Here is an 18,260-nt window from a genome sequence, read left to right as displayed (position 1 = left end):
TTGCCCCGCTTGTCCAGTTTTTAGCGCTGCCTTTCAAACAGTCAGGAAACTAAACATGATTATAGCAAAACATGGCTTCATTAGTCCCCTCGGGGAATTAATTACCTGCTTTATCTGAGAAACTGTAATAATCCTCTCAGGTCGTGAGTTGTTAATCTATGTTAACATTGCAGTGTAGGTCAGAAGTGTGGAACAAGACAATCTATATCCTGAACAATCCTATTGGTGACATTTCTTTTCCATACAACGACCGAGACAAAGAGATATCAGAAAAGCAAGCTTTTAATAATTTTCTCCTTAGCTTTTGGGTACTGCTGACCAAAGGCAAGGACATACAGGGGTGTGCACTTCATATTAGCCTTTTCATTGCAACTGTCATAGCAGCATCTGCTATGGATTGAAGAGATCCATTCTCAATTTTTCTTAAAACTTGGTTGTGTCCTATTCAAACCTAGTGCAGGAGCAGAATCACTTTTCCTTTTCTTTTTTTGCAAAAAATGCCAGAAATGATAAAAAGCCTTTTTGTAGTGTTTGCGCTTACAGTTTCTGCTTGCGAAAAGGGGGAAGCAGCTTACCAGATGGGGTGGAGCAGCTATGCAAGGAGAGAGAGGGGTGAGATGGTGAAGTCAGTGCAAATACAATAGTGGAATCAATGTGGTGATCCTGCCAGTGGGTTTGCACCATGCTGACCAATTTGGTGATCCTGCTAGTGGGTTTGCACCATGCTGACCTCCCTGCCTCTATCTCCTGTTAAGCAACAGTTACCCAAAGCTAGGATAGCATTTCCACACTGTCCTGCCTCTGCAAAAAAAAAAGTTTATTCATTAAATTGCCTTCGGTGAAATTGTCATCAAATGAAGCTGGCTGGTAGCATCTGTCCCCCTGATTTTATTTAGAGTTGCAAAATATTTGTACCGAGGTATATTTTCAGTGCAAACATAGTCCTCAGAGCTGGGACCTGACTACTTGTACTGTGTGAAGGACACTGGTGGTGCTACAGAAAAAGAAAGAATGAATGCAGTGCTTTCAGAACCTCCAAAACATACCAGGGAAAAACACTTTCCTCGCCTTGTTTGTAAGCCAACTGGCTGCTCCTTGACTGGCTGCTTTTTCAGGAATATGAATTGGATGATGAAATGGACTGTGCTCCACGAAAGTGTTTGCCATCCAAAATTTGGTCATCTAAAGTATCTCAAGGCTGTTTGTTGTTTCACATATTATCCTTTGTGCTTGCACTGCAGCAGCTGAAGCCTATGACCAGGACTGGGCTGTAAGGAATGTCCTTAGAAGCTGCAGAAACAAAGAAAATTGTTCTTGTCAGTGGTGAACCACATTTGCAAAAGAAACTGTACTTGAAAGTGCCAGAGAATAACATTGTTTGACAATCTGTTCCTATTACTTCTTACTTGCACTAGGCATTGTGACTTTTGGATCTTTCAGTCTTTGCAAACTTGACTGCTAGACTATTTCGTGATTTTAAATTTAACACAGACCAATAATCACCCAATGAATTTTGGACTTCTCATACGGAGCTCAACTTCTCTTTAGCACAATATAAATGAAATACAATCCCCGTGCATCCAACTGATGGAGATCCTTGACTTTTTTCTTAAGGCATTGTAATTACTCCTTGATTCATTTTCCTTTGAATGGAACAGTTAATAGAAGTTATTTTTAGCGCTGCTCCTATGCAACTCAGGTTGAAATAAAATGTTTTATTCCCCCCAAGGAGCAATCTGTTTAAAATCATTTCTCAAGCCCGGCTACTATCAGTAGCACTGTCAAAACCTCATTATTACTGACTTCATGTTTTGAATTTTATTCAGCACCTTTTCAGCCACCGGTCACAGGAAGCTTCTGCAGGCCCAAATAACTGTTTGCAGTATTCATATGGGAGCGTGAATAGAAATTAGGCAGAGCTAAGGCAGGCTAAGAACGCAGTCAGTCAGACAAGGCTAGCAGTGGCTGTGTGTCAACCGAAAGAGAATATCTCCATCTACCCGTGAGTGAGCTAAAAGGGCAAACAGGAAACACCCTGTCAGGAATTGAGACTGGAATTGGGAGATGAGTTTATTTTGTTGGATAATGTCTGAATGTGATGTAAGTAAGGTCCATGTAAGTAAGGGAATGAGAAAAGGAAAGAAAGAGGGTTGGGGATGAAAGAAGGAAAGAAAGAAGGAAAGAAGGAAAGAAGGAAAGAAGGAAAGAAATAAAGAAAGAAAGAAAGAAAGAAAGAGGCACAATGGGTAAACAATGTCTGTCCAGTTGATCATAGAATCATAGAATCATAGAATCATAGAGTTGGAAGAGACCACAAGGGCCATCGAGTCCAACCCCCTGCCAAGCAGGAAACACCATCAGAGCACTCCTGACATATGGTTGTCAAGCCTCTGCTTAAAGACCTCCAAAGTAGGAGACTCCACCACATTCCTTGGCAGCAAATTCCACTGTCGAACAGCTCTTACTGTCAGGAAGTTCTTCCTAATGTTTAGGTGGAATCTTCTTTCTTGTAGTTTGGATCCATTGCTCCGTGTCCGCTTCTCTGGAGCAGCAGAAAACAACCTTTCTCCCTCCTCTATGTGACATCCTTTTATATATTTGAACATGGCTATCATATCACCCCTTAACCTCCTCTTCTCCAGGCTAAACATGCCCAGCTCCCTTAGCCGTTCCTCATAAGGCATCGTTTCCAGGCCTTTGACCATTTTGGTTGCCCTCCTCTGGACACGTTCCAGTTTGTCAGTGTCCTTCTTGAATTGTGGTGCCCAGAACTGGACACAGTACTCCAGGTGTGGTCTGACCAGAGCAGAATACAGTGGCACTATTACTTCCCTTGATCTAGATGCTATACTCCTATTGATGCAGCCCAGAATTGCATTGGCTTTTTTAGCTGCCACGTCACACTGTTGGCTCATGTCAAGTTTGTGGTCAACCAAGACTCCTAGATCCTTTTCACATGTACTGCTCTCAAGCCAGGTGTCACCCATCTTGTATTTGTGCCTCTCATTTTTTTTGCCCAAGTGCAATACTTTACATTTCTCCCTGTTAAAATTCATCTTGTTTGTTTTTGCCCAGTTCTCTAATCTGTCAAGGTCGTTTTGAAGTGTGATCCTGTCCTCTGGGGTGTTAGCCACCCCTCCCAGTTTGGTGTCATCTGCAAATTTGATCAGGATGCCCTTGAGTCCATCATCCAAGTCGTTGATAAAGATGTTGAATAAGACCGGGCCCAAGACAGAACCCTGTGGCACCCCACTAGTCACTCTTCTCCAGGATGAAGAGGAACCATTGATGAGCACCCTTTGGGTTCGGTCAGTCAGCCAGTTACAAATCCACTGAGTGGTAGCATAGTCAAGACCGCATTTTACCAGCTTCTTTACAAGAATATCATGGGGCACCTTGTCAAATGCCTTGCTGAAATCAAGGTAGGCTACATCCACTGCGTTCCCTTCATCTACCAGGCTTGTAATTCTGTCAAAAAACGAGATCAGGTTAGTCTGACATGACTTATTTTTCAGAAATCCATGCTGACTATTGGTGATCACAGCATTCCTTTCTAGGTGCTCACAGACTGCTTGCTTAATGATCTGTTCCAGAATCTTCCCTGCTATTGATGTCAGACTGACTGGGCGGTAATTATTTGGGTCCTCTCTTTTCCCCTTTTTGAAAATAGGGACAACATTTGCCCTCCTCCAGTCTGCCGGGACTTCGCCTGTTCTCCAGGAATTCTCAAAGATGACTGCCAGTGGTTCTGAGATCACATCTGCCAGTTCTTTTAATACTCTTGGATGCAGTTCATCTGGCCCTGGAGACTTGAATACATCTAATCTAGCCAAATATTCTTGTACTATCTCCTTAGTTATTCTGGGCTGTGTTTCCTTTGCTGAATCATTTGCTCCAAATTCTTCAGGTCGGGCATTGTTTTCTTTATCGGAGAAGACTGAGGCAAAGAAGGCATTGAGGAGTTCAGCCCTTTCTGTGTCCCCTGTTTGCATTTCACCATCTTCTCCTCTGAGTGACCCCACTGTTTCTTTGTTCTTCCTTTTGCTACGAACATACCCATAAAAACCTTTTTTGTTGCTTTTAACCTCTCTAGCAAGCCTGAGTTCATTCTGTGCTTTAGCTTTTCTGACTTTGTGTCTACACGTGCTGGCTATTTGTTTGAATTCCTCTTTGGTGGTTTCCCCCCTTTTCCATTTTTTGTACACATCCTTTTTTAATCTTAATTCAGTTAAAAGTGCTTTAGATAGCCACCCTGGTTTCTTTAGGCATCTTCCATGTTTTCGTCTCATTGGTATTGCCTGACGTTGTGCTTTTACTATCTCCCTCTTAACAAACTCCCAGCCATCATGAACTCCCTTTCCTTTTAGTATTGCTGTCCATGGGATCTCACCCAGCACTTCCCTAAGTTTTATGAAGTCGGCTTTCTTAAAGTCAAGAAATTGAGTCCTAGTATGCTTGGCTGCTACTTTCCGCTGTATAGTAAACTTCAGAAGAGCATGATCACTCGCGCCTAATGATCCTTCCACATCTACCCCACTAACCAGGTCATCAACATTGGTTAGGACCAGATCTAAAATGGCTGTTCCTCTTGTTGCTTCTCCCACTTTCTGGACAATGAAGTTGTCTGCAAGGCCAGTGAGGAATCTGTTTGACCTTATGCTCTTGGCTGAGTTTGACGTCCAACAAATATCCGGGTAATTGAAGTCCCCCATTACTACTATCTCCCTTCCTTTTGCATACTTGGCGATCTGTTCCAGGAAGGCAGCATCTATGTCCTCCGTTTGGCTTGGGGATCTATAGTAAACTCCCACAATGAGGTCTCTGTTATTCTTCTCTCCCTTAATTTTGACCCAAATGCTCTCACTTTGGCTTTGAGGTTCTAAATCTTGGATCTCTTCACAGGTATACACATCCCTGACATATAACGCCACTCCTCCTCCTTTCTTGTCTGGTCTGTTTCTCTGAAATAGATTGTATCCCCCCATTATTACATTCCAATCGTGGGACTTATCCCACCAGGTTTCAGTGATGCCTATTATGTCATATTTAGTTTGCTGTACCAAGAGCTCAAGCTCATCTTGTTTATTTCCCATGCTTTGCGCATTAGTGTACAGACATTGAAGTCCATTAATCATTCCCCCGTGTCTCTTATTTAAGGATTTTTTCCTCCCTCCACTAGGTCCGCGTGCTGTTTGCTCCATTTGGTCTATGACATTTGGATGATCATCTTCATTAATTGATAGACTCCTACCTTCAGGAGCACTGTCTCCCTCCCTCACATTAGTCAGTTTAAAGCCCTCCTGATGAGGTTTCTGAGATTTTTGGCAAAAACATTTCTCCCAACCGTTGTGAGGTGCAGCCCATCACTTGCCAGAAGTCCATCTTCAAGAAACTGCAGTCCGTGATCTAAGAATCCAAACCGTTCCTGTTTACACCATTTGCGAAGCCAGCTGTTCACTTCCACTATTTTCCCCTCTCTCCCTGGGCCACGTCGTTCAACTGGGAGGACAGACGAGATGACAATTTGTGCATTTAGTTGCTTCAATTTCCTGCCGAGAGCCTCGTAGTCTCTTTTGATCTTCTGGAGGCTATTGTTTGCAGTGTCATTGGTTCCCACATGAACCAAGAGGAAGGGGTATTCGTCAGTGGGTTTTATGATTTTTTGCAGTCGTTCAGTTACATCTTGGATCTTAGCCCCGGGGAGACAGCACACTTCCCGAGACATCTTGTCAGGCCCACAGATCACTGCTTCTGTTCCCCTCAGTAGGGAATCCCCTATCACCACTACACGCCTCCTCTTGGGTTTGGTCGGGGTTCTTCTGTGAGCTGTCTGTTCCAAGGTCGCCTGCACATTCCCTGAGGACTGACTTTGCTGCTCGTCTTCATATACCTGATCGACTGTAATGAGGGAGAGATCCTCAAATGGAGTCTGCTCTTCGTCTTCCATGCTAGGGGAGAGGACCTCAAAGCGATTGTGTATTTCTAAACAATCAGAGTGAACCCTGGGCCTCCTACTTCTTTGAGTCACGTTTCTCCATATATCTGGCTCCTGTGTTGCTGAACTATCCTCCTTCTCAGGGGAGTCCCCTGTCTCCTCTCTGGTGGAGACGGTGTGCTCTGTTGCTTCCAAGAAGAGCTCCAGCTCTCTAATTCTTTGAAGCGTAGCTACACGTTCCTCCAGTTGCTGGACTTTGTCTTTTAAAAGGGCAATCAACATGCAATTGCTGCAGGTAAAGCTGCCTGCAACCTTTGGCAAGATGGCAAACATTGCGCAGGAATCGCAGGCGACTGCAGCTGTTCCCTCCCCTTCCATCTTGAGATCGTGTCGTTGGGGGTGGCTACAGAGGTCCTCCATCATAAAAAGCTTGAGGACAGGACAAATAACTTCCCCTCCACACACACACACACACACAAAAACACCTAGGTCTCCCCCAACAAACGTTTGAGACTAGCTCCCCTAAATCTAAAAGATGGGTATAACTGCGCGCGCCGCTAGAAAACCCTTTTTGCTCCTTCTTCAACTCTGCCCTGCAGCCTCTGATAAGCTCCTCCCACAGCTAATCCCCTGCCTCAACAGAAACCCTGCCCCCTCTGACCTTTACACAGGGAAAACAGCTAATCAGCCACAAAGAAACACACACACACACACACAAGAAAACCCTTTTTGCTCCTTCTTCAACTCTGCCCTGCAGACTCTGATAAGCTCCTCCCACAGCTAATCCCCTGCCTCAACAGAAACCCTGCCCCCTCTGACCTTTACACAGGGAAAACAGCTAATCAGCCACAAAGAAACACACACACACACAAGAAAACCCTTTTTGCTCCTTCTTCAACTCTGCCCTTCTTCAACTCTGCCCTGCAGAATGTAAAGCATTACAGTGGTACCTCAGGTTACATACACTTCAGGTTACATACGCTTCAGGTTACAGACTCCGCTAACCCAGAAATAGTGCTTCAGGTTAAGAACTTTCCTTCAGGATGAGAACAGAAATCGTGTTCTGGCGGTGTGGCAGCAGCAGGAGGCTCCATTAGCTAAAGTGGTGCTTCAGGTTAAGAACAGTTTCAGGTTAAGTACGGACCTCCGGAACGAATTAAGTACTTAACCTGAGGTACCACTGTATAGCAGAGAGACAGAGATAGAGATAAACGATTAACTATCAAACTACATATTCTGCATGGTAGGTTCCTAGAGAAGCTGGGACAGGCAGCAGTTTTAATTTTATTTATTTATTTAGAGCAGGAGTGAGGAAACATTGGCTCCCTAGGTGTTGTTGAACTTCAATACCCATCACTGGAGACAGTCAGTTTATGCATCCAGAGCAGTGACCAGAGGAGGAGTGACTTCTGGGGGGAGCTTGGAGAGATAAAACACCATGGTGCACCTGTAGCAGCAGAACTGGATACCTTCATCTCCCTCTGCAACAAAACATGTCCCTCCCATGTCGGTCTCTACAGCTACAGCAGGTGCTGTAACTGTCAAGGACTGGGCAGAGGAGGAATGGTGAAGACCGCCTCCCCATCCTGACCTTTCCAGGGAGGAGGAAGAGGAAGACACTATATATTTACAACAGGGCGTTGAGGGAGGTAGCAGCTCAGAGGTAGATGAGGGGAAAAGCTGGGAAGTCATGGGAGAACCGGTACAACACCCAGCTGACATGGTGTCTTTAGTAAACGATCCATCTCCCAGAACCTGGCAAGCCTTAAAAGTAGGAGAGCAAAGAGCTCAAAGACAGAGGGCATGTAGCAGCACCCACAGAGGAGATGATGAGAATGACGAATGAGGAAGTGGGAGAGATGGGGGTGGAGATTCACTCGGGACAACACCATTATCCTAGAGGCTGTGTTCTATAGCATCTCTCTGTAAACATTGAAATAAGAAGAAGAAGAAGAAGAAGAAGAAGAAGAAGAAGAAGAAGAAGAAGAAGAAGTTTTTATTTATACCCCGCCCTCCCCAGTCAAGGCCAGGCTCAGGGTGGCTAACAAGCAATAATAAAAACAAGTTGAATGAATACAACTTAAAAACAAAATTAAAATACAATGTTAAAATATTGAAACATTAAAATATTAAAATGTAGCCTCATCGCAGGAGGAGAAAGGAAAAGAAAAAAGAAAGAGGGGGAGAGAATAAAATTGTCTCCAAGCCAAAGGCCAGGTGGAACAACTCTATCTTACAGGCCCCGCGGAAAGAAAGAAGATCCTGCAGGGCCCTGGTCTCATGAGGCAGAGCGTTCCACCAGGCCGGAGCCAGTGTTGAAAAGGCCCTGGCTCTGGTTGAAGCTAATCTAACTTCCTTAGGGCTCGGGACCACTAGGGTGTTGCTATTTATGGACCTTGAGGCTCTCCGTGGGGCATACCGGGAGAGGTGGTCCCGTAGGTACGAGGGTCCTAAAAAAGGACGGTAAGAAACTTTCCCTTGTCTTTATACTTACCTGGGCAACCAGCTGGGAGCCACTGACAGCATCCTGACAGTAACTCTCCAATGGTTTGACTTTACCCCCGAAGGCACTTTCTTCCATCATCTCCCAAGACAATGGATGCCAGCTCTCTCAACTCAACAACTCCCATCAACCCTAGGAAGCTCACTTTATAGCCTTATGAGAAGTTCTCAGACCGGCTTATAAAAGATTCCCAGATGAAAAACGGCAAGTCTGGTTTCAAGTAGAGGAACTCAGGTGACATTTCCTGCCCTCATTCTTGGGTCTGCCCTGATTTTGACCTTCACCCTCAAACCGTAGAGGCAGCAAAGCCTACTGAGAATCTTGGAGGACAAAGGAGTGGGAACTGAGCAGCTTGAATTCACTCAGCTCATAATGGAGGCAAGTCTTTCCTTGCTGGCAATTGGCCGTTGCCTGGCAACAATTCTCACTGAGGACCTCGAAGGCAAAGGAGTGGGGCTGAACTACCAGAACTTGTTCAGCCCATGATGACCTTACACAGACATTTTCTATTGTCTTTTTCTCGGTGTGCTGTGCAAACCAGCAGTTCTGATTGCTGAGAATGGGAAGTACAGCATAAAAGAGGCTAAGAGAAAGCTAAACCACAATAAGGCTACAATCCTAAACTCACTTACCTGGGAGTAAAGCTCTTGAACTTGGAGGGACTTGCTTCTGAGCAGACTTCTATCCTATGTATAGCATTACACTGTCAATGATCTTTAATATGGACAGTGCTTTTTCTGGGGGTACTCAAGGGTACTCAGTATTGGCACCTCTTTTCTCTAGAAGAAAAGCACTGCATATTTATGTGTAGGGAACATAAGAGGAAGCTAAACTATAGCTGAGAACTGGGTCCCACCTTGTTTTCCATCATAATCTGGAGAGTACACCCAAGATATACCTCCTTTTTGTTTATTTAACTGCTAGCCAAATCTAGCCAGATGGATGGGGTATAAATAAAATTATTATTATTATTATTTATTATTTACATGAACTGTAGGACAATGGACACACTGAAAGCTGAATAAAGATCGATTGGAATTGGCTAAATATATAATATAATGGAAACATTCTGTGGCGGGGGGAAACTAGGTTATCCATTGGTGTCTTTCCAGTTTTATTGTTCTTAAATTTAGCTATAAAGCATTCACATAAAATGTGGTCAATTCTAATGCTCAAATGGTAGTGATGTTTAGCACTTATTTTGTGTCTTAAAATCAGTTCATGTACATTACCTCACAAATCCTTTTAATAGCCCTGAAAGGTAAGCCAGTATATTACTTTTCTAGTGTTGCTTATAGAGGGTCTTAAGCTAAAATTTTTGGCTTGCCCAAAACCACACAGTAAGATTTGAATGCTCTCCAGCTCACACTCAAGAGTCACTATGCTCAATCAGTTCCATGTAACGTCACAGAAGCCATTAAGTGGTATTCTGAGTGGGGATATCTCTAGATCCATGGAGGAATGTGCTGAGCCTTCTCAGAGCTCTTTTGGGTTGACTGAAATCGGTTGGCTGTTTTGCCCAAAGCAGGAAGCTCACCTTGACCTTTTACATGAGGTCAAACTCACTACATTAGATCGAGGCGTAGTCATACTTCAAGCAGACCCATACAAATCAATGGGACTGACTTAAGTGCAGTTGATTTCAGGGGGTCTGCTTTAAGAAAAAGCAGCATTGGGGCACTGGTCTGAAATACGGTCCTGATCCAGATTGAGAAATGTAGTCCTGATCTGAAATATGGTCCTGATCCTGGCCCAGAGCAGTCTTCTATCAAAAATTGCCTCCTTCCTAGATGTTAGCTCCAGAAGTGCCATTTAAGGGCAAGTAGAATCAGAGAGACTCCTGCCAACCTAGCAGTTCGAAAGCACGTCAAAGTGCAAGTAGATAAATAGGTACCACTCTGGCGGGAAGGTAAACCGCGTTTCCATGCACTGCTCTGGTTAGCCAGAAGTGGCTTAGTCATGCTGGCCACATGACCCGGAAGCTGTACGCCGGCTCCCTCGGCCAATAAAGCAAGATGAGCGCCGCAACCCCAGAGTCGGCCACGACTGGACCTAATGGTCAGGGGTTCCTTTACCTTTACCTTTACCTAGAATCAGAGAGAATCAGAGAATTCTAGACCAACCCCCTCCAGTGCAGGAATCACAGCACAAGCATCTCTCACAAAACAAATTTGTTCCATCTTCCCTGTGAACAGCCCTTCAAATACAACAGAATAACAGAACCTTTCACAGAGTTGGAAGGGAACCACCAGGGTCATCTAGTTCAACCCCCTGCCATACAGGAATCTTAGGCCCAAGATGGGGCTTGAACCCATGACCTTCAGATTAAAATTCTCCTGCTCAGTCTCTACTGACTGAGCAATCACACCTGGATATGGTGTTTTGGGGTAGGAATTAGGTGTGGGCCTCAATCCGGATTGGAAACATTATTCCCTGTGGCTTTTTCTTAAAAAATAAAAGTGGCTGCTTTAAGCACACCCTTTTTTCCCCTTTCAAAGTGTGGCATATAGTCTGAGGCCCTAAGCATTCATCAAAAAGTTGCCTTATGCAAAATGTGATGGCAGTGCCTACAGATGTATTTGTAATGGCAGGAATAATGTGTTCTCTGTTGAGAATTTTATTGTCCATTTCTGAATGCATGAAACAAACCTCTCTCTCCTCGCTGTATTCTACCTCCTTTTCTTCTGCTGCTACAATTTTGGGTTGTTTTCATGGCCTCTTCATGTTTCTCAATCCTTTATTGGCATGTATTCCGTCTCTCTTTGTCACCACTCGCATGGCACAGTCAGTGCCGAATCTGTCTAGCTCATGATTTTGTATTCCTAAAGGAGACTTTCATTTAAAACTGTCCTTCAGCTTTTGTCCTCAGAGATGGACGGGGGGGGGGGGAGAGGGAGAGGGAGAGAGAGAGAAACCAAAACCCAACACATTCCTTCAGAAGCATAATTGGGGACAATGGCGCTGTGCACTCTGTAAAGAATGACATTCTTCTCTTCAAAGTTCCCTTAATCTTTACAATCCTTTATTTTCTGAATCACTATGTCATCTTAAGAAGGATGGTGCATCTGCAGATTTATATTATGAATAAAAGCCAGCCAGAGCCTTGGTTTTCTGCATGCAAACATTGAATTTCACAGCTGATGGACTTGGGTCTGGAGTTAATGATGTGCAGCATGAATACTTTATGAAGATCAGATGAAGTGTTTAAGTGAAACACTTCTCAAAAACCTTCCCTGTTTTCTTCAGGGTGCTTTTGAATCTTTCAGTTCATCAGTCACATATCTTTGGGGTTCTGGTTTGAAATTGTAATATACTAGACAGGTACCCTAGATTTAAGAGATTATACAAGTTTTGGTAATCTAGGAGGGTTTTTTTTTAATACAATGTCTGGTGTGGTCGCGGGTGGCACTGTGGGTTAAACCACAGAGCCTAGGACTTGTTGATCAGAAGGTCGGGGGTTCGAATCCCTGCGACGGGATGAGCTCCCGTTGCTCGGTCCCTGCTCCTGCCAACCTAGCAGTTTGAAAGCATGAAGTGCACGTAGATAAATAGGCACCGCTCCAGCAGGAAAGTATACTGCATTTCTGTGTGCTGCTCTGGTTCGCCAGAAGCGGCTTAATCATGCTGGCCACATGACCCGGAAGCTGTACGCTGGCTCCCTCGGCCAATAAAGCGAGATGAGCACCGCAACCCCAGAGTCGTCCACGACTGGACCTAATGGTCAGGGGTCCCTTTACCTTTACCTGGTGTGGTCAGTGGTATTTTTCTAGAAAAAAAGATGCCTGAACTCACCATGAATACCTCATTTGCTCTCTTATAATGACAATTATAATGGCACCTGAGAGGTGCTGGAACTGAGTTCCAGTGAGTTCCAACTGGGGAAAAAAGCTCTGGGTGTGGTTATCACAGTTGTGACAGTGATACAAGAGAATAAAGAGGAGCTTGTATTGTCTGCTATTATGTGCTTGACTCTTATGTGGAATGGAAATTGAACTTTAATGTGGGCTCTGTGCTTTTCATTCATTTGCTAACCATGTGAGCCAATTAATTTCCATATGACCACTAGCTTTATTGAACAGTACTGATTTTTTTTTAAAAGCACCAACCTGACAACATTTTCAGACTCAGGCCATTATACAAACAATACTCCGTTTGTTGTCAATGTTTTGAAATTTACATCGGATGCAATGTGCTAAAATGTGTAGGGAGGCAATGATATACCCTCCACCACTGTCAGGCTTCGGGGAATCGAATCCCTCCCCCGGTGGCAGTAATTAAGAAGATCAAATGAAAGGAACATTCTTACCAGATAGTTTCTTTAATAATCACAGCGACAGACAAAGGAATGCATCTCTCTCTAAAAATGGCATTGCTCCCAGTTAAGGTTTACTCCCTCTGTCCCCATTAATCTACGTAACTCCTACGCCGGGTAATCTGAGCTTGTTGCCTCTGCTCTTTCTGTTCTATCACTCTCAGAGCCCGTCTAGTCCTAGGCGAAGGGTGTGTGTGTGTCAAGAATGCTGTCCAAGGACACTGAATCTGACAGCCATCTCTCTCCTGGTGTGCCCTCTTCTAGCTGTTCTTCACCCAGTATTTCCCAGCTTTCCTCCTCTGGACTATGCCCCTCTGCAAACCACTGTTCTAAATCAATACTGTCCTCATGCCCTTGGGAATGTTCAGGAGAAGGGAGTGGGGCGGCTCCCACCATTCCTCCTCAGTCTAGCCCCTGACAAACACATTGCTGCAGAAAACCAGGACGCACGGCTACATGAATCACATGAACCGCATGAGATCGTGGTGCCCCTAAATGTGTGGTTTGGGGCATCCTGCTCTCAAGAAAACAGCACCCATAAACAGGATTCCCCGATTTAATCGGGGCAGTTGAGGGGTACGAAATGAAGGTCGCTTAACATTCACTGTTAACGTTTCTTATCCTGTCTCCCTACTTATATAGCTTTCTGTTACGTGTGTGTAGACATTAGTAATGCCTAATGGTACCAGTAGCTTTCTTTAAAAGAAATAATGATTTTTTGAGTTTCTCTCAGAGTCACATACGTAGTCTCATACGCTGCCATACAAAACTGAGGTCATTCTGAATTACATAAATTTTATTTCATCTCCTCAGCTTTCATCCTCAGTTCATCATATATTAAGACTGTGTTTTTCATTTATTTCTCATACAGATGAGGAAACAATACATAATTCCACTGTATAATTCCACTGTATAATTGCATTATAATCCCACCCCTACCATTGCACACCCAACCGGATGTTTAAATGTGTGAAATGTTTGAATGCTTATGTTTAAAGTTAGGGTTGTCATACTGGAATACTTTTGTCGGTACCAGTGTCCAGGCAGAAATTGCTAAAATGTCTGGGAAATTCTGGACAGATGTCAACCCATGTCGGATGTCTAGATTTTGCCAAATTTCCTTAAAACTAGCTCAGTGGCAACCCTATTTAAAGTATCAATTTTTCTAAAAATAATAAATGTTAATGTTGTTTACTTATATTGATCAACCAAATGCATATTTGTCAAAAAAGGGCTTTTAATTCTAAAGAAAATGATTTTTACAAACAAGGCTTAAAATGAACAATACAGATCCCTCCCGCAAAACAAACAACCCAGTTAGGGTCAGTGGTACAACTGAGGATCGATGATGGAGTCAACTTGAAAAATAGCAAAATAGTAAAATGAAGTACTTTGTTCAGCTGTATTTGCAAGCTACATTAAACTCCCAAAGAAAATAAGGACAGAAGAAGGGGTCACATCAAACCTAATGTGACACCACAAGACAGACAGATTACAATACCTCTGGAGGCATGCAAATTACTGCTTGATGATGAGCGATGAATAACAGCAGCAGTACTGTGAAGAACTACACCCATTGCATAAATGCTGCAATGTTGCAAGAAGGTTCAAATCCAAAAATGCTATTTTTGCAAACCACCAACCGTGGTGTGTTGTGATTCCCATTTCTTTAAGCTTCCAAGTTTGAGTAACGATCACTCGGTCAAATGACGAACAGGTACAGAACAGCTAATCCCATCCCTACTGATGAGTCCTTGTTTATTGTTTGGAACATAAGGAGCTGTAACTAGCACTATTGCCTAAAGTTTGCAGAGAGTGCACATTCATGCACTGGACAATCATGCAAGTTGTTTGTTTTTTAATTATGTAAAATGGTGTGTGTGTGTGTCCACATATTCACTCATATACTATTTTTTTTTAAAGGTGGGGGCAATGGAATACTATAAATAGATGCAACTGATAGATTACATGGAGCTGGCTGAAATGACTGGCAGAATCCGAGACCTGGGAGAAGAGATAGTGGAAGAGGACTGGAAAAAGTTTAAAGACTATTTACAAAAACATTATAAGCTGTATGAATGTTAAGAAAATGCACGAAAGGAAACAACATGGCATCAGCAATTTAGTTGTAAGATATATGAGAATAAGTGGAATTTAAGATAAAGATGAAACTTGAAGCAATATTATGTTTAAACCAAGCAGTTAAGTATTTGATAAAAATATTTAAAGCTTGAGGCATAATATATGAGAACTATAAAATAAGAACCGAAATAAGGTAATAAATTGCTGTTTATAACTTTATTATGGAGAACGCAGGAAAGGGAGATGTGAGGAAGTCCAAAAAGTCATGAAAAAATGATGTATGAACAGCTGTGATCTTTTTTATTCTATGTTTATTTCCTTGTTTACTTATGTTTTCTTTTGTCTGTTACTTCTTGGTGATGGTATTGTATATGTCTGGTGATTTCCTTTTGTTTAAAATTTTCAATAAATATTTTTTTAAAAAAGGAATACTATAAATATACCCATTTCAACAATATACTGCCATTCAATAAAACTATTCACCCCCACTTTCCCATCCTAAATTTCCTCTCGTTTTATGGGAAGTGATTCTTAAATAGAATTAATTAAATAAACAAACTCACTGGACCAGGAATACCAGTCCAATTCTAGATTGCCAGCACAATTGGCTGGTGCTGATGGGAATTGTAATCCAAACCATCTGCAGGACATCTGGTTGGCAAAGGCTGATATGATATATAAACCAATAGAACTGGATCCTTATGTAGTCGAAGTGGTACCATCCATGCATAAAAGGGGGTGGTGGCAGGATAACGGTTTTACAAACAAAGGGTTCTGCCCAAATGTTCGGTCTAGAGGGGGCTGAACATGACGAGTGGTCCCAGTATGCTGACTGTTATGAAGAGGATAGAAAAACTAAGCAAAGAGGGAAATGCAATGGATTATCCTCAAAAAGATAATGTCTGGAACCCTGAACCGTAAACTTTGATGCAGGTCCAACTTGTGGAATCAGTTTCACAATTCAGTGGACTAGGGACTAGTTCTCACTGAGGTGCTACATGGCTTATGTTTCTGAAGTTTGGAGAGCCAGTGTGGTGTAGTGGTTAAGAGCGATAGACTCGTAATCTGGGGAACCGGGTTCGCGTCTCCGCTCCTCCACATGCAGCTGCTGGGTGACCTTCGGCCAGTCACACTTCTTTGAAGTCTCTCAGCCCCACTCACCTCACAGAGTGTTTGTTGTGAGGGAGGAAGGGAAAGGAGAATGTTAGCCGCTTTGAGACTCCTTCGGGTAGTGATAAAGCGGGATATCAAATCCAAACCCTTCTTCTCCTGTATGAACATAGCCATTTGCTGTGATAGCCATTAGCAGAGGCACCGACTTGCGCCCCAGATTGTGGGTGCTCAGCAGCGCACGTGCAACGTGACGTTGTAAAATTACTTGTGCATCATGTGCTCATGACGCTGGGCTCCATGCTCGGCTGCTGCCCACTGCCTTGCCTCCGCTGGCTTACTGCTGTGGTGATGACTGAGCCAGGGCCTCTACCTCCACCATGTGGCCTCCATTGGGGCCCTCTGCAGATGTGGTTGCACTCCTGGATGTGCAGCCTGGCTTCCTGGGGTGTGGCTATGGCTGTGGTGGGACGTTGCCGAAGAGGCTGTGGAGGCGTTGCCGAAGAGGCCGTGGAGGTGAGGGCGGTAGAGGCCCTCGTCTGGTCCCTGTGGCAGCGGTGGGGGTGGTGCAGCCAGCCAAGTGCATATCTTTGGGATGAGACCTCCTCTACCCCCTCAAGATTTTGGGGGCCTGGCCCCCTGCTTACAAATATTGAGAAGGCTGAGACACCCACAGCCCCTTAGAGATGGTGGCATTGGTCACTAGAGACCTTTCTCCAAGCACCCCTGCTTTAGTAAATAGACAGGTAGCCACCATAGATTAGGATTTTCCTGTGGCTGGCACCCAGATATACTGTATTTTTCGCTCTATATGACTCACCCGACCATAGGACACACCTTGTTTTAGAGGGAGAGAACAAGAAAGAAAAAATATCTCCCCTCTCTGCTCTGCACCCCTTCAGTGAAGTGGCCGGAGAAACGGAGCCCCTTCCATTTCTCCTCCCGCTTGGCTGAAGGGGCGCTGCGCAGCTCTCCCTCTCTGCTGAAGCCAGGAGAGTCTTGCTCTCCCGGCTTCAGCAAAAGGAACCTGAAGGCTTCGGAGTGCAGTGCAAGTTCCCGCTGCGCTCTGAAGGCTTCAGCGAAAGCAACGTGAAGCCCCCAGAACGCGGAGGGAGCGCTCCCTCTGCGCTTCGGAAGCTTCGTGTTGCTATCGCTGAAGCCAAGGAGCCTGCATTCGCTCCATAGGATGCACAAACATTTCCCCTTAATTTTTGGAGGGGAAAAAGTGCGTCCTATAGAGCGAAAAATACGGTATTTAATTACTCATCTCTACCCTCCCCAACAAGCATTAAATCTGCTGTGCTTACATAAGATTTAACAGTCATTATCATTAACTTTCTTTCCGATCTCACACTTCAGAGGAAGCGCTTCAGCTCCTGCTATCAAACGACCCCCAACATGAAATTCCCCTTTTCCACGGCTGCTCCTAGATCAGCAGGGAAATAAGTGCACATAGCAGACAAATAATATATTGCATCTGTCTGGAAGTAAAGTGAAAGGTGGGAGGACAGAGCGTAGGTCCATGCTAAACAGAAGGGAGAAAAGTCACTTGTAAGACGGTTGTTAGTCTCCACGTGAACACAGATTGGCAAAACCTTCGAGATATACTCCTGGGACAGCTCTTTCCTCAATTCAGAGAGGCAGCTTTGATAGAATATCTTGTCTATCACTGAGGACTGAGTTCAAAAATTACATTCTGTAGAGGAATCACAGAGCCTACAGTACCTCTTAAATTCTATCAGGTCAGACTCAGTATGCACCGGCAGATTGATGCTTTATCCTGAAACAAGGTTGAGACTCATCATTCTGACATGTAACTGCTGGGCCCCTGAAAAACCCATGAATATAGATAAGAAAAAGGACGAGTGAGTGAGTGCAGCCTGGCTTCTAAAGACGACATAGTGCTTTTCTCCCTTCACTATCTGCCTTATGCAGGTATCGGCAAGGGTTGGAGGGGGAAGGGATTTCCATAGATTTCTCTCTTTGTAACTTATATTGCAAATTTGATATCATCTTCTTTCTTCTCCCATGATTTTCTTACACCTTTGTGTCCCAGAATGTCTAGGGAAGTAAATAAAGAAAATATGGTTAGGATTGTCACCCCACCCTACTCTGTATGCTTGTGTAACTCATCTGCCTTAAGAATGTCTTTTTTAAAATTAAAAGCCCCCTTCTCCCCCTGCCAAAAAAAGAAGACTAGTGAGATAACTGGCTGATCTAAGTAGACAATCTGATCCTTCTTGGTATTTTGTTATGTTGAAACTCTATATATCCCAAATATAGGTGATATTTACCTGACTGTAGTATTTTCAATTCAA

At 43.9% G+C, this 18,260-nt stretch overlaps 2 long non-coding RNA genes across 2 annotated transcripts; both read right to left on the bottom strand.

Annotated features, from left to right (window-relative positions):
- Positions 1 to 264: 264 nt before the first annotated feature.
- LOC310714408 lies at positions 265 to 9,380 on the bottom strand. The gene is made up of 2 exons (XR_014529715.1): positions 8,430 to 9,380; positions 265 to 1,290 (listed from the first exon to the last, which is right to left on the bottom strand). It is a non-coding gene; the product is annotated as an uncharacterized lncRNA (long non-coding RNA).
- A 4,589-nt stretch (positions 9,381 to 13,969) lies between these two features.
- Positions 13,970 to 16,408, bottom strand: LOC310714490. Its single transcript, XR_014529834.1, has 2 exons — positions 15,265 to 16,408; positions 13,970 to 14,690 (listed from the first exon to the last, which is right to left on the bottom strand). It is a non-coding gene; the product is annotated as an uncharacterized lncRNA (long non-coding RNA).
- Positions 16,409 to 18,260: the final 1,852 nt, after the last annotated feature.

Source organism: Podarcis liolepis (genome assembly GCF_965112155.1).
Source record: "Podarcis liolepis genome assembly, chromosome: 8".
Classification (NCBI taxonomy): Eukaryota; Metazoa; Chordata; class Lepidosauria; order Squamata; family Lacertidae; genus Podarcis; species Podarcis liolepis.
The sequence above is the reverse complement of the archived record's forward strand: the minus strand, read 5'-3'. Positions and strand labels throughout refer to the sequence as shown.